Source organism: Elgaria multicarinata, chromosome 1 (genome assembly GCF_023053635.1).
Source record: "Elgaria multicarinata webbii isolate HBS135686 ecotype San Diego chromosome 1, rElgMul1.1.pri, whole genome shotgun sequence".
Lineage (NCBI taxonomy): Eukaryota > Metazoa > Chordata > Lepidosauria > Squamata > Anguidae > Elgaria > Elgaria multicarinata.
The window spans coordinates 7,199,429-7,219,786 of NC_086171.1; the positions used below are offsets into that span (position 1 = coordinate 7,199,429).

The window sequence follows — 20,358 nt, forward strand, 5'->3', positions numbered from 1 at the left end:
CCGCCCTTCACTCACAATGCCACATCCTCTCTAAGGAGGCAGAAAGTGCCAGTGAAATTCTCATTCTCCCAAAGCAGATATAAACCATAAGGACAGGATGGAGAATAGGATATGCAGAGGTGACTGTGGGGTTGTGGAAAACTGATGACGAACAACTTAGGGCCACCTACTTCTCTTTTTTTGTTTAGAGCAGCCCTTCCCCAACCTGGTGCCCTCCAAAGATGTTGGACTACAAATCCCATCATTGCAAGTCATTATGTCCCATGGTCAGGAAAGCTGGGACAGCAAGATAGGGAACGCTGTTCTATATCCTTATCAAATACAGGGGCTGCACAATTTTTTTTCTCACACACATCTCGCATAGAGCAGCACGATGGATAACAGAAGGGGCACTATTTGTTGGAGCTGTAGAACCTGAGCAAGGGCTGGCACTTTCAGCTTTTGGTAAATACCCTGCCCTTCAAAGAACCAATGTTTTTTCTTAAAATGTGTTCATACAAAATATATTGTTCACTCCCCACAATCCCTCCACAATACATCATCTCATCAGAGTGACAGAGGAACAGAAAAAGATTAGTTTGCGTGTCTTGATCTCCTTTCAGATGAGATTAGTTTGCAATCCTATACCACTTGGGGGGAAGCCCTAGTAAACTCAGTGGCACTAGCTTCTGAGAAGACATGTATAGGATCCAAGTATAAACCATCCTTCTCCAGCCTGGTACTCTCCAGATGCGCTGCGCTGCAACTCCCATGTTATGGTGAGGACAAAAATAATTTTCATCAATAGTATTTAAAATAATCCTTCCTTACACATGAATCTGTTAGGTGGTAGCTCTGCCTTTGATCTCACACTGCTGAACACGTAAGAAAAATCCTCTGCAGTCACAGCATTCGCAGCATTCTTGATCACTGTCCATGCTGACAGAGACTTTTATGAGTTGAATGCCAAAACATCTAGAGAGCTACATTTTGCCTGCCCTTGCTCTAGAACAGCATTCCCTGATCAGTTTTCCAGAACCCCACAGTCACCTTTCCACATGTTCGAGAGTACAAGTCGCAGCATTCCTGTCCATGAGACATACTGACTTGAAATGATGGGAGTTGTAGTCCAACACCTTTGGAGGGCACCAGGTTGGGGAAGGGCTGCTCTAAACTGCCCAGAGAGCTCCGGCTATTGGGCAGTATAGAAATGTAATAAATAAATAATCAAAAAAAGAGAAGTAGGAGGCCCTAAGTTGTTCGTCATCAGTTTTCCACAACCCCACAGTCACCTCTGCATATCCTTTTCTCCATCCTGTCCTCATGGTTTATATCTGCTTTGGGAGAATGAGAATGTCACTGGCACTTTCTGCCTTCTTAGTGAGGATGTGGCATTTCCCTGCTTTTTGGAGTTTGGTTGAAAACTGTAGAGCCTTTAACATTGTTTTGTAAACTGTAGTTTTTTTGTTTATTGAATTTCTTGTTTTTGTGTAACGGATGACCACACAGGAAAGAAGCTATATAAATGTATGGGATGTGGGGAAAGCTTCAGCTGTAGTGGGACCTTGAGTAGGGGAGAAAAAATATTTTTAAAATAATTTCCCAATTTACACTATTTAAAAAAATTAAATTATGACACTATAGTGTAATTATTTTTAAAATTACACTAAAATTTATAATTTTTACTATATTGAAATTAAAGAAATCCACTTAAACCAAGAATCAGAGTATCTAGCATTTTGGGGCGTCCAGTTTCCGACAGGGACGACAGAGAGGAAGATGGGGGGTGGACAACCACACCCGATCCCCTACTTTCAAGGGAGACCCCTCCTGACGCTTACGATCAGCCCCACATTTGTAAGCCTCCTTTGCCACGTCCAATTGCTCTTGTAACAGGGACCGGAAGACCTGCAATTCCCGCAGCCACAGGTCCGCTGCAGGGACCGCAGAGGAGGGAACGACAGCTGGGAACCAAATGTCAGGTTTTCGTGTTAACTTTAACAGTAATTATTGGCAGATTATTTGGCAGAGACTTGCAAACTCAGAACACCTGTTGGCAATTGGGTGAAGTAAGTAAAAGGCTCGCTCTTTCACCAGAGTGGTATGGTGGGGCGTGCGGCGTAAGCTGCTGCTGCTGCTGCCAGAGGAGGGAGTATGATGCTTTGATGTGAAGGGAAGACTTATCAAAGAGAACCGCAAAGCTGTTATGCTTACTTATGTGATTTAGGGTAAGACAGTTACTTTGTTATTATTTGATGCTCCCAGCCTGGTCATTTTTGTTTTGGAAGACTTCTCTAAATAAAAGCATTGAGGACTCAGCGTTCACGCTTTCATTTATCTGCAAACTGCTAGGAGGAATAAGTAACATACTACTAATTCCCCCAACATCTGGTTATGGGCCCAGAAGAAGAGTTTTGAACCTTTGATGCAGTACCAGAGAGGCTTCGGGATGGCAGAGTGAATTTGTTTAGACAACGTGAGTGCTGGACATTGGCTGCTCTTCTGCCTACTGTTTAATTGCTTGATTGCTGGCTGTTGAAGCAAGGCTCAATGGCGGAACATAAAGACGGTGGCTTTTATTTCCCTCAGCTAGATGACTCCACTTTTTCTATTTGGTGTTACCGGATGGAGGCATTTCTGGTGAAAGAAAAAGTTTGGAGAGTCACAGCGGAAGATCCTCCCGCTCCGGTTACGCAGGCATGGAATAATGATGACGCCAAAGCAAAGTCTCTAATTACTTTGGCTGTCTCAGACCAACAATTGGTTAATATCCGTGGAAAACAAACTGCAAAACTAATGTGGACAGCATTGGAGACAATTCATCTTCATCGTGGAACCGGGTCGACCATTGTGTATTTTAAATGAATGTATCAGGCTGAACTGGCTCCAGATGGTGACCTAGCTGAATATCTAAGGTATTTAAGGTCGCTCCAAGACGAGTTATTATGACGAGATGTTGAAATTCCTGACCTGCAATTCTGCTACGTTGTGTTGAGCAGTTTAAATAAAAGTTATGAAAGTATCGCTGCTCAACTAGCTGCTTTGCCCCCAAGGACAGCTGACTCTTGAACTTATTCAAGCAAGGCTCATGTCTGAATTAGATAGGTGTGTGGCTTCCAGATACAATGATGAAGCTGCCCCTTCACAAAGGCATATGCTGAACAACAGGGGTAATTTAACTGCTGAGAGTGAGAAGATAGCATCACTGAAAGTATGTCGTTGTTTTTCTTGTGGAGAAATGGGGCATCTACATAAAGATTGCAAAAAAGAAGAAGAAACAAGGACAACAGCAAAGGGTGTTTAAGCGACAAGTTAAAGCGCTTGTTGCTGTGTCCACTCCAAAGAAAAGGTGGGACCATTTTGTTATAGACAGTGGTGCTACCCGCAATATGTGCAAAGATAAGAGTTTGTGTACAGGTTTAACTAAACAAAAGGGGAATATCCATCTTGCCAATGGGGAAGTAATGGAGAGTAAAGGGCTTGGAACTGTGTTCCTTTAAAGCCCAAATGCCTCAATTAAGAATGTACTATATGCTCCTGAGTTATCTGAAAATTTATTGAGTGTGTCACAATTAACTGAGCAAAATGTTGTTGTTAAATTCTCGAAGTTCAAATGTGAATTGATAAAAAACAACAAAGTCATCTTGTATGCTAAAAAGAGAAATGGGCTGTTTTTCTTATTATACTGAAACAAAAAAAGGAGAATAATAGTCAGTGTTGTGAGGTTAAAACTTTGAAATCAAAGTGAAATAATCAATTACATGATAATTGTTAGGGATGTGCTCCACTATTCCTCGAACCGGAGAAGCAGGAGCTGAGCGGGGGGCTTCGCCTACCCTTAAGGCGGAGGCGAAGAGGATTGGGGACCCACGGAGCATTGCGGAGCGGATCGAGGTGAAGGCGGATCCTTCGCCTCAATCTGGAGCTCCGCCAAAAAGGTAAGTGGGGTTTTCTTGGCCCTGCTGCTGTCGCTGCCGCCCATGCGGCAACGGCGGCAGGGCCAGGTAAACCCCTTCCCTCCTCTCCCTTACCTGCGTCCGTCCGTGGCGGGCTCAGTTGAAGCAGCCGCGGGACCGCAGACGGACGCAGGTAAGGGAGAGGAGGGAGGGGGTTAACCTGGTCCTGCCACAGCTGCCGCCTGTCTGGTGACGGCGGCAGAGCCAGGTAAGGGAACAAGGGGGAGGGGGGTCTTACCTGAGTCCATCCCCCGTCCCACGGCTGCTTCAATTGAGCCTGAGGACTGTTTGAGTCCTCGGGCTCAGTTGAAGCAGCCACGGGACTGCGGACGGATGCAGGTAAGGGAGAGGAGGGAGGGGGTTAACCTGGTCCTGCCGCAGCTGCCGCCTGTCCGGTGACGGCGGCAGAGCCAGGTAAGGGAACAAGGGGGAGGGGGGTCTTACCTGAGTCCATCCCCCGTCCCACGGCTGCTTCAATTGAGCCTGAGGACTGTTTGAGTCCTCGGGCTCAGTTGAAGCAGCCGCGGGACTGCGGACGGATGCAGGTAAGGGAGAGGAGGGAGGGGGTTTTACCTGGCCCTTCCACCGCCACCGCCCGTGTGGCGATGGCGGCAGAGCCAGGTAAGGGTCCAAGGGGGAGTGGGGTCTTACCTGAGTCCGTCGCAGCCCATCCCAGCTTCACTAGATCCCGCGGCTCAACCAGGAAGTGTAGGCCTACACTTCCTGGTTGAGCCGCGGGATTTAGTGAAGCTGGGATGGGCCACGACAGACACAGGTAAGCGGGAGGAGAGAGGGGAACCTTGCCTGACACCACTCCCTGCCACTGCGGAGCTCCGATTCGGAGCCGGAGTTCCGCAGCAGAACGGAGTGGCCCCCAGGCGGATCGAGGCGGGGGGTAGCAGGCCTGATCCGCAATTTGCAGATCGGCCACGAAGAGGATCGGGGGGTCCATGCACACCCCTAATAATTGTATCAACTCTTATCATAGGCTGTTTGGTCATCTAAATTTTAAGGCAGTATCTAAAATGTAGCCTATAGTAGAGGGGATGAAACTGAAAAGTTGTAAGTACCACATGAAACGTGTATCTTGTGCAAAGCATAAGGTAAAGCAAGTCCCAAAAGGAAAAATCACGAGTAGAAAAGCTGAAAAGCCATTTCAGTTTGTTCATCGAGACTTTGTTGGTCCACTTAAGGTTTCCAGAGGAGAAGCAAATTATTTTATGGTGCTCAAGGATCAATATATGAGATGTTCCTTTGTACATATGCTTCAGAAGAAAAATGAGGCATTTGAAATGTTTAAATCATTTTGTGCTTGGTTTAATAATAGACATAATACCCAAGTCACCTGCTTTTTTACTGACAGAGGTGGAGAATTTTGCTCTGCGGCATTTGAAGGTTTCCTTACGCAGCAGGGCATTGAGCACATGGTTGCCACTCCACGTTCTCCATAGCAGAACGGTTTGTGTGAAAGAATGAACCAAACCCTGTTGCAGGGGTTAAAAACACTTCAGCATGATTCCAACTTAGGAGAGGAGTTCTGGGCAGAGGCACTGAACTGTTTTAATTATGTACGTAATAGAAGCATAAGTTCAGTATTGAAGTGCACTCCTTATCAAAAATTATATAAGAAAAAACCTTCAGTGAGCCATTTTAGGATTTTTGGATCTGACATGTGGGTACATACACCCCAGAGTCAGAAATTACAAGAAAAAGGGCAACATGGAATATTTCTTGGATACGAAAAAGGGTCATATAGAGTGCTTATGTCAAGTACTCAAAATGTAAGATTAACAATGAGTGTTGATTATTAGGGGTGTGATCCACTTCTCCTCAGACCGGAGAAGCAACAGCGAATTGGCCTGATCCACCTTGCCCTGATGCGGAGGAGAAGCGAGTCGGGGGCCTGGAGGAGCATGGCGAAGAGAGGCGACCATAGGCAGAGCGCTTCTCTTTTCGTGGTGCGATCTGCCCGCCATTTTAGATTTTTTTACCCATAGGATTGCATTGCGGAAAAGATTAGCATATAACTTTTTTGGTTTTTAAAGCTATCTATTTGAAACTTGGTGTGCTTAGAGAGTTGTGGGTGGGGGTCATTTTGAGCCTACTCTCAGCACTCTGCGTGGTGCGGTTTGCTTGCTATAATTTTTGGGAAAAAAGGGTAAAAAAAGCGGGAGAGGTACCTTTTTGAAGTGCTAAGAGGCAGATTCAACTCCCAGTCATGATGATCACCTGATGAAGCATCCTCCAATCTCAAAGTCAGAGAGGGGGTGGGATAGGCAAAATAGAATACTTAGTAACTTGGGATACTGGGAAACGTCTCTTTCTTAGTCTCTGAATGGACTTTTCCCAGTTTTTTTAAAAACAGTAGCCCCACCAAATGCACAAACACAACCTGAAATCATATACTAAGCAAATAAATAACAGATAGGAAACACAGCACTGCTACCCACCCTAACCTTGGTGAACAACTGAATAGATGTGGTGCAAGGGGAAAAGGTCCCCTAGGGCATGTGGACGTGCCCAGTGCACACACTTGTTAGGAAGTTTTTCCTTCCTAACTCACTCCTGCCCTTGGAGGGTAATCACAGCCCTCCAAAGATTAACCAGGGGAGACTAATGCCTGTCATGAGTTGAAGTGTCAGGTACTAGCTTCTTAAAGACTGGTACTTACTTAGGGCCAGTCAAATTGACATATCCCCCTTTCCCTGGGCACGTCCACTTTCCTCTTACTGGTAAAAGACAGACATAGCCTTTTTGGAAAAAAAAATCTTCTTGCTGTTTATTCAGCAACACTGATGCTTTTAATTCCACCCATCCTTTGTTTGTTTATTTATTTCTTTATTTATTTATTACATTTTATATTTATACACCCCATAGCCCAAATTCTCCTGGCTTTCCTCTTCAGTGAAGTCAGGCAGGCTTTCATTGTGGTTCAACTCCTTGTTGTTGTTGTTGTTGTTGTTGTTGTTGTTGTTGTTGTTGCTATTAATATTAATTAGTACTGCTATCATTAATGTTACTGTTGTTGCTGTTGTTGTTTTATAATGGCTGTGATCACATTGCAGTCAATCAACTCTGAAGCAAGGATCACAAAACTTTACTCTTATCCTCTTAGCCGTCTAGTTATCGGATGCAAAAGAAAAGGCATCTCTCTGTGCTACTCCTGCCTCACAGGGATGGTTTGCATTACTGGCTTTGAAACAATCCTTGGCTCACTTCCTTGTGCCCCCAGAAATCCCTGCTGCCTGCCTGCCTGCCTGCATGCCTTCCCCCCTGGGTGCTGCTGTGGTGGGGCATCTGCCGGGACTGACTCCTCATACTAGATCTATGGCATATCTCTGCCTGCCTCTCTGCCCGTCTGTCCTCCTCCTCTGTGACTGCCTCGCAGGGATGGTTTGTGTGTGTCTTGCTTTGTCTCAGGGGACAAGTCCTTCCTGCGCTCTCTTTGACTTTTTGAAGTTCCAAATCAATTTTTCAAGTGTGGAAGAAGATTCATATTTAGGGTTATCTACTCCCCAATTGATGGCAAGTTGGGATTTCCTTTGAAATGGCCCCATTGAGCTGTCTGCAGCTTTAAATCCCTGAGATACTGGGGTGTCCAATTTTCAAAAATTCCCCCCAAATTAGGGAAGGCTTGGATTGGCTTGAGTCTTGGCATGCATGTGTATACGTGCATGAGGTGTCATGGTGCCTAATTTGATGTTTCTAATGTGAAAATTGATGGAGATATCAAAAGGGGTGTGAATTGGGGTTAAGGATGTTGCGTTAGAGGTTAAAGCCCCACCCAAAATCAGGGGATGATGGGATTTGCTTGAAACTCGCCATGAATGTGGATGTGCCTGCTTCTAAGTTTTTATCTGTCAAAATGTCGGAGAACAGTCCATGTCTGAAAATGGGGTGTCCGATTTTCAAAAATTCCCCAAAAGTCAGGGGAGGCTTGGCATGCATGTGTATACATGCACGAGGTGTCATGGTGCCTAATTGGACATTTCTAACATGAAAATTGATGTAGTTCTAGCATGGGACTTGATTTGGGGTGAGCTAAAAGGTTAAAGCCCCACCAAAAATCAGGGGATGATGGGATTTGCTTGAAACTTGCCATGAATGTGGATCTAGATGGCATCTGTGAGGGTGCCTGCTTCCAAGTTTTTATCTGTCAAAATGTTGGAGAAAAGCCCATGTCTGAAAATGGGGTGTCCGATTTTCAAAAATACTCCCAAAATCAGGGGAGGCTTGGATTAGCCTGACGCTTGGCATGCATGTGCATTAAGTGTCATGGTTCTTAATTTGATGTTTCTAACGTGAAAATTGACGGAGATATCGAAAGGGGTGTGTATTGGGGTTAGGGATGATGCGTTAGAGGTTAAAGCCCCCGCAAAAAAATCAGGGGATGATGGAATTTGCTCGAAACTTGCCATAAATGTGGATGTGCCTGCTTCCAAGTTTTTATCTGTCAAAATGTAGGAGAAAAGCCCATGTCTGAAAATGGGGTGTCCGATTTTCAAAAATTCCCCGAAAATCAGGGGATGCGTGGATTTGCTTGAGGCTTGGTATGCGTGTGTACACATGTATAAGTTATCATTGTGCTGAGTTTGAGGTTTCTAACATTAACAGACAAAAAGTTGTAGGCTTTTTTGGATTTCAATGCAAGCCTAAGGGAGGAAAAGCGGAGCTCTGATCCGGATCCAGAGCTTCGCAGGGAACCTGAGCAGACTATAGCTGGATCAGAGCAGAGCAGAGCAGACCCGATCCGGAACTTGCGGATCTGGAAGAGAAGCGGATCGGGGTGTCCGTGCGCACCCCTATTGATTATAATTAGGTATGTGCTCCGCTCTGATTAGAAGCGGAGAATCAGAAGCGAATTGGCCTGCTCCGCCTTGCCCAGAGGCGGAGTAGAAGCAGACCGGGGACCCGTAGAAGCACGATGAAGAGAAGCACCCATACGCGGTGCGCTTCTCTTTTCGCGGACCGATCCGATCGCCATCTTGAAAAATTTCACCCATAGGATTGCATTGCGGAAAAGAATAGGAGATAACTGTGTTATTTTTTAAGCTATTGTTCTGAAAATTCTTGGCTTGGAGAGTTGTGGCTGGGGGTCATTTTGAGCTTACTCTCAGCTCTCTGCATGCTGCGGTTCGCTTGCTAGAATTTTTGGAAAATCGGGTAAAACAGCAGGGAAATGTACCTTTTTTGAAGGGCTGAGGAGCAGAGTCAACTCCCGGTCATAATTACATGATCCCAAAGTTGGAGGAGGGGATAGGCAAAATGGATAACTTGGGATTCTGGGAACTTCTCTTTCTTAGTCTGAACAGACTTTTCCTAGTGTTTTTTAAAACAGTAGCCCCACCAAATGCACAAACACAACCTGAAATCATATACTAAGCCAATAATAAGAGATAGAAAAAACACAGCACTACCCACCCTAACTTTGGGGAACAACTAAATAGATGTGGTGCAAGGGGATGAGCTCCCCTAGGGCATGTGGGTGCCCTGTGCACTCTCCTGTCCTTGGAGGGCCATCAGAGCCCTCCAAAGGTAAATCACTGGAGAGAATCCCTATCAGGAGTTGAAGTGATCATTTGCTTCTTAAAGACTGGTACCTAGACAGGACCAGTCAAATTGGCAGATGATTCCCCCACCCCTTGGGCACGTCCACTCCCCTCTTACTGGTAAAAGACAGATATAGCCTTTCTTTAAAAATTCTTCTTGTTGTTTATTCAGCAACACTGCTGCTTTTAATTCCACCCCTCCTTTGTTTATTTATTTATTCATTTATTCCATTTTATATGCATTACTGGCTTTGAAACTATCCTTGGCTCACTTCCTTGTGCCCCCAGAAATGTCTGCTGGCTGTCTGCCTTCCCTCCCTCCTCCCCCGCCCACCTCGCAGGGATGGTTTTTGTGTGTCTTGCTTTGACTCAGGGGAGAAGTCCTTCCTGTGCTCAAGTTCCAAATCAATTTTTCAAGTGTGGAAGAAGATTCATATTTAGGTTTATCTCTACTCCCCAATTCATGGCATGTTGGGATTTCCTTTGAAATGGGCCCATTGAGCTGTCTGCAGATACTGGGGTGTCTGATGGGATTGGCTTGAAACTTGGCGTCCATGTGGACACATGGGTAGGCTGTCATGGGACTGAAGGTGAGGTTTCTGACATGCAAATTGACGTAGTTGTAAAATGGAACTTGATTTGGGGTGAGTTAAAAGGTTAGAGCCCCGCCAAAAATCAGGGGATAATGGGATTGCCTTGAGTCTTGGCGTGCATGTATATCCTTGGATAAGCTATCATGGTGCTGAGTTTGAGGTTTCTAACATGCAAATTGACGGAGCTATCAAAAGGGGTGTGAATGGGGTGCCTGATTTTCAAAAATTCCCCAAAAATCAGGGGATGATGGGATTTCCTTGAAACTTGGCATCCATGTGGACACATGGATAAGCTATCATGGTAGTGATTTTGAGGTTTCTAACGTGAAAATTGACAGAGCTATCGAAAGGGGTGTGAATTAGGGTTATGGGTGGTGCATTAGAGGTTAGAGCCCCACCAAAAATCAGGGAATGATGGGATTGCCTTGAGTCTTGGCATGCATGTGTATCCCTGGATAAGCTATCATGGTGCCGAGTTTGAGGTTTCTAACGTGCAAATTGAAGGAGTTATCGAAAGGGGTGTGAATGGGGTGCCCGATTTTCAAAAATTCCCCAAAAATCAGGGGATGATGGGATTGGCTTGAAACTTGGCATGCATGTGTATACCTCCATGAGGTGTCATGGTGCCAAACTTGAGGTTTCTAACTTTAACAGAAAAAAAGTTGCATACTTTTTTAGCTTTCAATGCAAGCCTATGGGGGGAAATGGAGCTCCGATCCGGATCCGGAGCTCCGCAGTGGATCTGGAAGAGAAGCGGAGCGGGGGGTCCGTGCACACCCCTAATTATAATGTTAATTGGGAACAAATTGCAATCTTCCGATCCACTGTTGTTAACAAAAGTGAAACAGAAAGTGATGATAGTGATAGTGAAAGGGACGTTTTAAAATAATCTGAAGAATCTGGGAGTGATGCAGAAAATAAGAAACCACTGCATACTATGGATGAAGTGGAAAAAGATAGTGGTTCTGATTGAGCATGCTTCAGTGCATAAGTCGGAATACCCCCTGTGAGATACCAGGATGAATTTGCTGGTAGAGCCATTTATGAACCTCAAAGTTATAAAGATGTACAGAAACTGTCTGAAGAAGATGCTAACTCATTAGATAAGAACAAAACATGGAGGTTGGTTAAAAAACAACCTTTCATGGAACTTCTTGACAACACGTGGATTTTTAAAGTGAAAACTGATCAATTTGGAAAAATAGTACGCCACAAAGCAAGGTTAGTTGCTCATGGTTTCGCCCAAATACAAGGGCAAGATTATAATGAGATTTTTGCACCCACAATACACTTTTAAAGCGTAAGGATGATGTTTAAACTTGCTGCACAAAAAATATGCAAGTATCACATCAAGATGTAACAACAGCATATTTAAGGGCAAAACTATATGAAGATATTTATATGTTACCAGCTGAAGGTGTTAAGGCCGACAAAGACATTGTATGTAAACTTGAAAAATGTCTATATGGATTAAAACAGTCTGCAACAGCATGGAATGCTAAGTTGTCAAAAACACTCAGAGAAATGGGATTTAAACAAGGGCAAGCAGATAAATGTTTATTTGTTAAACATGAAAAAGAGCACAAGTATGTATTGTGTTACGTTGATGATTTGTTAATATTTTGGTCTGATAAAGAAAAATATAACAGGTTTGTTCAAAATTTAAAAGAACAATTTGAGTTAAAAGACCAGGGTAACATAACTAATTATCTTTCTTTAGAGGTAGAAAAAGACCAAGAGGGCAATTTTTATTTGCATCAAACAAAAAAGATAAATGATGTGATTGACAAACTTAATTTGCAGAATGCTAATTCTGTCAATACTCCAATGGTGCAGAATTTCCAAGCAGATAGTCAAAGTAAACATTTTGAAAATGCTACATTATACAGAAGTATACTAGGGCAACTAAGGTTTATTGCCAATGCTATCCGACCAGATATTTCTGTGAGTATAAATTTATTGAGCAGACAAACTGCTTAACCCACAGAACTTACTTGGAAAGCTATAAAGCGAATAGCACGTTATTTAAAGGGCACTTTAAAGTAGGGGTGTGCACGGACCCCCCGCTCTGCTTCACTAACAGATCCGTGATTTACGGATCAGGGCGCTTCACCCCACCCCCGCTCCGCCCATGTCCGCTCCACTCCGCTTGGAGCTCCGGATCCGAGCACCGTTTCCCCCCCATAGGCTTGCATTGAAAGCTAAAAAAGTAAACAACTTTTTTTCTGTGAAAGTTAGAAACCTCACATTTGGCACCATGACACCTCATGGGGGTATACACATGCATGCCAAGTTTCAAGGGAATCCCATCATCCCCTGATTTTTGGGGAATTTTTGAAAATCGGGCACCCCATTCACACCCATTTCCATAGCTCCGTCACTTTGCACGCTAAAAATCTCAAACTCACCACCATGAGAGCTTATCCAGGGACACACACGCACGCCCAGACTCAAGGCAGTCCCATCATTCCCTGATTTTTGGCGCGGCTCTAACCTCTAACGCACCACCCATAACCCTAAGTCACACCCCTTTCGATAGCTCCATCAATTTGCATGTTAGAAACCTCAAACTTGGCACCATGATAGCTTATCCATGTGTCCACATGGATGCCAAGTTTCAAGGGAATCCCATCATCCCCTGATTTTTGGGGAATTTATGAAAATCAGGCACCCCATTCAGACCCCTTGGGATAGCTCCGTCAATTTGCATGTTAGAAACCTCAAACTCGGCACCATGATAGCTTATCCATGTGTCCACATGGACACCCAGACTCAAGGCAATCCTATCATCCCCTGATTTTTGGCGTGGCTTAACTCACCCCAAATTGTCCCATTCTACAACTATGTCAATTTGCACGTTAGAAACCTCAAACTTAGCACCATGATAGCTTATCCACGTGTCCACATGGACGCCAAGTTTCAAGGCAATCCCATCATCCCCTGATTTTTGGGGAATTTATGAAAATCGGGCACCCCATTCAGACCCCTTGGGATAGCTCCGTCAATTTGCATGTTAGAAACCTCAAACTCGGCACCATGATAGCTTATCCATGTGTCCACATGGATGCCCAGACTCAAGGCAATCCCATCATCCCCTGATTTTTGGCACGGCTTAAACTTTTTAATTCACCCCAAATCAAGTCCCATTCTACAACTACGTCAATTTGCACGTCACAAACCTATCCTTTGGTCCCATGACAGCTTACCCATGTGTCCACATGGACACCAAGTTTCAAGGCAATCCCATCATCCCCTGATGTTAGGGGAAGTTTTGAAAATCGGGCACTCCAGTATGTCAGGGATTTAAAGTTGCAATGCAGACAGCTCAATGGGGCCAGTTCCAAGGAAATCCCAACATGCCACGAGATAACCCTAAATCTTCTGGCACATTTGAAAAAGGGATTATTGAACTTGATAAAGTCTAAGTGAGCGCAGGAAGGACTTCTCCCCTGAGTCAAAGCAAGACACATACACCATCCCTGCAAGGCAGGAAGGGGAGAAGGGAGGGAAGGCAGGCAGGCAGGCAGGCAGCATGCATTGTAGTGCCGCAAGGATGGCTTGAGCACTAACGCATAGCAAACCAACCTGTAAGCGGGCGCAAGGAGCAAGTGAGGCAAAGATGGCTGGTTGTTTCTTTCTAAGCCAGCAGTTACGCCTTGAGGGGCACAGAGGAGGACGACTGGGAGCAAGCGTGCCGGAGGGTGCTGGGCACGAACGGCAAAGCCCATCTCCCAGGCACCAGGCGGGCAGAGAGGCAGGCAGAACAGGCGAGGAGTCAGTCCTGGCAGATGCCCCACCACAGTAGCACCCTGGGTGGGGGAAAGCAGGCAGGCCGGCAGGCAGGCAGGCATGGGTTGGCGGGCCCAGAAAAGCTGGTACCTTGCACAAGTAAGCCATAGATCTGCGGGGGAGTCAGTCCCAGCAGATCCAGCTACCTCACAAGGACGGCTCCCAGGCAGGCAGGCAGGCGCATCCACTGTAGTGGCTGTGCTCAACTCGGCGTACTAAGCGGGGATCCGCTCCCAACTCAAAGTGGTCCCACACTATGCTTGTCTTTCGCTTCCGTGGTGACACCACCAACTGCCCGCCTGAGCTCTCTGGTGTTGCCACAGAAACAGGGGTGGCAGCGGAAGAGGGGTGGGATGAGACTGGGGAGAGAGCCTCGGCCTGCTGCTGCTCCTCCTCATCCCCCACATCCTGGAGGACCACCGCCTCCTTCTCCCCCTCCACTGCGCTGAGGACCTCATCTAGGAGGTCTGGAGACAGGTCCATCAGCGGGCTCGTGGGCTCAAAGGATAATGAAGGAGTTGGGGATCCTCCTCCTCCTCCTCCTCTAATGGCACTGCTGCTCCCACCCTCAAAAAGAGAACGCCGGGCACAAGTTGCAGAAGAGAGTGCCTCTGCCTGCTCCTTCTCCTGCTTCTGTTGCAGAGCAGCCAGCCAAGGAGTTGCCCGTTTGATTTTCACAGCAGGAGAGGCAGCCTGCTTACTGGTGCCAGCCTGACCCTTGCCTTGACCACTGCTTTCAGCACGCCCCGCCACAGACATGCGCCTGCTCCCTCTTCTCATGATGACATTAATAATAATAATATCTATAAGAATATACTAATATACTACTACTAATATGTATAAGAATAAAATATTAATACTAAAAATAATATGTATAAGAATATACTACTACTAATATGTATAAGAATAAAATATTAATACTAATAATAGTATGTATAAGAATATATGTATAAGAATATAAGAATATGTATAAGAAAATTACTGTATGTAGGGAAATGGGACAAGAAGTGTGTGTATGCTTTGCCCAAACAGGATTTGAAATGCTCAATCAGTAGCTGTTGCACTTCACAAACAGTGCACTGCACACACAGCACGCTCACACAATCACACAGTCACACACAGAGTCCAAGTAACAGAGAGAAGAAATAGAGATATATTTTTTTTGGTATTTTTTTGTATTTTTTGTATATAGAAGGAAGGTAGATGAAACACAGTCAGGCTTTAAGAGAGGGGAGGGGGGGACAACCAACCAACCAAACAAACACACACTCCAAAGTTTAAAAATAAAGTTTATATTAAATCAAAGTAAGGGAAAAACACAGAGCAAACTAAGCTAAAAGTCAGAAAGAAGCAAACAAACACACACGCCAAGCTAAAATCCTAATCTATCTCCAAAGTACACAGCAGCAGCTCACTAAGTAGACCCTCTCCCAACGAACGCTAAACCCACAAGAGGCTGAGAGCTCTCTGACTGTGAGGGTGACTCTGGCTTAGTCCCCGCCTCAAACGCTGGGATTGGAGGATGATGCTTCATGAGGTGATCAATTCTCATCAGGATTGGGAGTTGAATGTGCCTGTCATCGCTTCAAATAAACCCCGCTGCGCCGCAGCCGGGTTTACCCTACCGTTTGTATTGTAAATGTACCTGATTTTTAAAAAAAACATAGCACGCGAACCAAAGGACACAGAAAGTTGAGAGTAGTCTCAAAATGACCCCCATCCACGACTGTCTAAGCACAAGAATTTTCAGAACGATAGCTTCAAAAACAACCCAGTTATCTATGGGTGAAATGTTTCAAGATGGCGATCGGAGCGCTCCGCGGAAAGAGAAGCGCTCCGCCAATGGCCGCTTCTCTTTGCCTTGCTTCTAGGGGTCCGCGGTCCGCTTCTACTCTGCCTCTGGGCAAGGCGGAGCAGGCCAATACGCTCCTGCTTCTGCGCTTCTAATAGGAGCGGAGCACATGCCTACTTTAAAGTACAGGTTGAAGTTCACAAAGGAATGCACTGGAGGGTTAGAAATTCATGCTGACACTAGTTTTGGAGATGATATAAATGATAGAAAAAGTACATCTTGTGTTTGTCACATGTTAAATCACAGTTTATTCGATTGGTCCTGTAAAAAACAGTCTACAGTTTCATTAAGTTCCTGTGAAGCAGAACTGAATACATTTAACTATGCCATTGTGAACATTGAAGGGTTATTGCAATTGTTAAAGGATGCCGAGATTGATGTACCAAAACCTGTTGTTGTTTATCAAGACAACAAATCAATCATTTCTATCTTAAAAACTGATAGTTTTAAACAAAGAACCAAATATCTGCAAATCAAATTGTGCCATGCAAAGGAGTATATAAGAAATGGTTTGTTACAAATTCAGTATTTAGCTGGAAAAGACATTCCTGCAGATCTGTTGTCTAAACCTATAAGTAAAGAACAACATCAGAAATTGACAAAATACTTGCAATTATATTAAATAAGGTAATTACTGTATCAGTGTACAGAAAAAGCAGGGGGATGTCAGGTTTTCGTGTTAACTTTAACAGTAATTATTGGCAGATTATTGGCAGAGGCTTGCAAACTCAGAACACTTGTTAGTGATTGGGTGAAGTAAGTAAAAGGCTCGCTCTTTCACAGGAGTGTGTGGGGTGTGGCGTACGCTGCTGCCGCTGCCATGAGGAGGGAGTATGCTGTTTTGATGTGAAGGGAGGACTTATCAAAGAGAACCGTAAAGCTGTTAAGCTTACTTATGTGATTAAGGGTAAGGCAGTTACTTTGTAATTATTTGACAAAACCAGCCTGGTCCTTCATTTTTGCAAGACTTCTCAAAATAAATACATTGAAGACTCAACACTCACACTTTCATTTATTTGCGAACTGCTAGGAGGAATTTGTACCACACTACTAATTCCCCCAACAGAGCCCAGCTGGGCTTCCCTCGTGACAGTGAGCCATGCCAGGTGGGCTAGGAGCTTCCCACATAGGCCTATGGCATCACTGTCAGCTGCCCAGTGACACAACTCTCCACTCTTGCAGGAATTTCTTTTAGAAAAGGGAAGCCAGGGCTGAAATCAGTGTCAGAGCAGGCCAAGATACGGGGCCACTTGGGTGACCGTATGAAAAGGAAGAACAGAGCTCCTGTATCTTTAACAGTTGCATAGAAGAGGGAGTTTCAGCAGGTGTCCTTTGTAGGCATGCAGCACCTGGTGAAATTCCCTCTTCCTCACCACAGTTAAAGCTGCAGGAGCCCTGCCCTCTTTTGTATCTGGTCACTGTAGTATAGCTCTGCAGCTTTGACTTTTGATACTCTCCTTGGTACGCATGTCTCCTTATACTCGCCCTTTTTCCAAGCTAAAGAATCTCAGCTGTATTAAGCTTTATTCCTAGGGCAGTTGCTCCAGGCCCCAGATCATTTTCGCTGTTCTTTTCTTCACTTTTCCAGCTCCAGATATTTTTTTTAGGAGTAGCGATCAGAATTGTAGTGTATTCTAAGTTCAGTCAACATAGATTTGTATAAAGGCAATGTGATATTGAGAACTTCATTCTTAATTCCTTTCCTAACGATGCCTACCATGGAATTTACCTTTTTTCCCCTTCTCTTTTTTTCACAACAGGCATGTTTTCATCGAGATGTCCACACAACCCCAAGATCTCTTTCTTGGTCAGTCACCAGTAGCTCAAATGCTATGAAGTTATACTTGAAGTTAGGATTTCTTGTCCCAGCATGCATCACTTCTGATCAGCTCTGAAGCTCTATAAGTGGCTGTGTCACCTTATGAAGTCAGATAGGGACTCAAGGAGCAAAAATTCCTTAAAAATCAAATACATGGATTTTTTAAAAAAAAAATTGTGGAGGGGAGGAAGCTTAAACCCTTCACTCACAAAAAGCCATGGCCCCTAAATGCACAGAGCTCTCAGACAAAATCCATACACCCCTTCAAATTTAGGTCTCAAGATTTTATTGTTTGTAGCCAATGGCCATCACAATACAAACACAAAGCACACAAGTATAAAACAGAGAAACATTTGATACAATAAAACGAGAATACAATAAAATGACCAGGATTTAGAACATTCCTTCTGTTTAACATCCCCCCCTTAGGATTTGACAGTGGTGTGGTTTAGAAAGACTGCTCTTCTTTTTCTTACAGCGAGCGCAAATAAAGCTATCCTATAGCTGATGAATTTGTCCACATCAGCCAGCAGCCATCTAATTTTAATATCTCTGATTGGCCTCCTAAGGTGGTCTGGAAAGGGAGAATTAATTTAGCCCTGGCCGAATTATATAATGGACAGTATAGGATAGGGTGACCCTATGACCAGATTTGCCCAGTTTTTTTATGACAAATCCGGGAGGGGGAGGTTTAATCCAGATGTTTCCAAAGAGCAACTCCAATGGGAATTAACAAAAATGGTTATAACTCCATCATTTTTTTAAGATAAAGAGCTGAAAGTTGGCACTATGATAGCTTTTAGGTAGTTCTTTAGCCATACCAAATTTGAAACAGATCCGTTAATCCATTGATTTTAGGAATTTTTTTAAAATTTAAGGATTTAAAATGATTATTTTTTTAAAAATATTATTTTTAAAGAGAAAGAGATGAAACTTGGCACCATGATTACTCTTAACAAGGACATTAGCTATGCCAAGTTTGAAACAGATCCATTGAGTTTTAAGATTTTATTTTAAAGTTTGAGGTTTTTAAATTCCTTTTTAAAATGAAAAAGTAATGAAAGTTGGCACAATGATAGCTCTTAAGGAGAGATTTAGCCATGCCAAGTTTGAATCAGATCTCTTCATCCAGTGTTTCTTTAGGATTTTTTTAAAAGTTCAAAGTTTTAAAATTATTTTGTTTTAATACTGCTGGAACCATATCCTTCAAACTCAGGTTGTCAAACCTCCTCTTTGGGGTGTTGCACATTGAGCAGTTTCAGCCCTTGGCATTAAGGGGATCTCCAGTCTTTAGGTAAGAAGTCCTGGGCAAGCAGGGCACCTTTCCTGTTGCAGATTTGGTGTGCAGTCAGGTACCTGGAGTTCAGCAGAGGCAAGGCATCCACAAATCAAAATGTGGGAAAGGAGAGGTCAGTCAAAGCCACCCACAGGGCAAAACAGAATGGGCCAGAGGCCTTTTTCTCAAATTTCCACATCATGGGCGATGAAGGGTTATCTTTAGAGAAAAACTCTCACGGCCAACAGTAGGGTGCCAGTCGAGAGAGGGGCTCTCTTCTTTGTGGATGCCCTGTTGCTGCAAATGTTGGAACCTGGCATATCTTTGCTTTGCTTTGCTACCACTTCCCTTCCACTTCCCTTTGTACACTTGTGACTGCACTTGTGGGATGCAATGCAGAAAATTTGAAGTGCATACCAGAGGAAAATAGATAGATTTGTGGCTTTGGCTGGCTGGCATATCTCTTAGAGACAGAGTTAGACTGAAGACACAACTCAGAGATGGCTGTAGCTGAGCCCTGAGAGGATGCTGTACCACACAGAGCCTTTTCAAGAGTGTCTCAGAGTCCAATTTCGGTGCAGGCAGAGGCGGCTGGCGGTGGAATTTGAACAATCAAAAGAGTTGAACAAGCAAAAAGCAGCAGCAACAACCCTCACCCACATATATACAAATCAAGTTAAACAAAACAACAAGGGAGGAAAGGAAGTTGGGAGGGAGAGACTCTTTAGTTGTGTGTATGTTTTTAACTGAGTCTTTGCTTCAATGGAAATGAGCCTTGTGTGGCGCAGAGCGGTTTCTGCAGCTGAAACTCTCCCCACAACCTGAGTTCGATCCCAGCGGAAACTGGTTACAGGCAGCCGGCTCAGGTCGACTCAGCCTTCCATTTTCCTGAGGTCGGTAAAATGAGCACCCAGTTAGCTGAGGGAAAGGTAATAATGGCTGGGGAAGGCAAGGGCAAACCACCCCGCTAAAAGGGCTGCCAAGAAAACGTCAGTGAAAGCTGGTGTCCCTCCAGTGTCAGGTCTTAAGTGACACTGACAGGTCTTAAGTAGGTCTTTCAGCGTACCACGTTTTAATAGCTACAGTTATCCATGCTCTGATAACCTCTCGTTTGGATTATTGCAATGCGTAATACGTGGGGCTGCCTTTGAAAACGGTCCGAAAACGGTCCGGAAACTGGCCCTGTTTTGGTACAAAACAGGGCCAGTCAACTGCCAGTCCAGGTCCGGGCCTGATTCAAAGTGCTGGTATTAACATTTAAAGCCCTAAACGGCTTGGGGCCAGGTTATCTGAAGGAACGCCTCCTCCCATATGTACCTGCCCGGACCCTAAGGTCATCTTCAGGGGTCCTTCTCCGTGAGCCCCTGCCAAAGGAAGTGAGGCAAGTGGCTACCAGGAGGAGGGCCTTCTCAGCTGTGGCACCCCGGCTGTGGAATGAGCTCCCTAAGGAGGTTCGCTTGGCACCTACATTATATGCTTTTAGACGCCAGGTGAAGACCTTTTTATTCTCCCAACATTTTAACAATCTATAAATTTTAAATAACA

The 20,358-nt window shown here is 44.6% G+C and overlaps 1 long non-coding RNA gene across 1 annotated transcript in view; it reads left to right on the plus strand.

The window, feature by feature from the left end:
• The window catches only part of LOC134396437 (uncharacterized), a 37,393-nt gene extending 17,420 nt beyond the window's left edge, over positions 1-19,973 (plus strand). Inside the window, exon 3 of the long non-coding RNA XR_010025263.1 lies at positions 17,479-19,973. This is a non-coding gene — a long non-coding RNA (uncharacterized LOC134396437). The remainder of the gene's footprint in view (positions 1-17,478) is intronic.
• Positions 19,974-20,358: the final 385 nt, after the last annotated feature.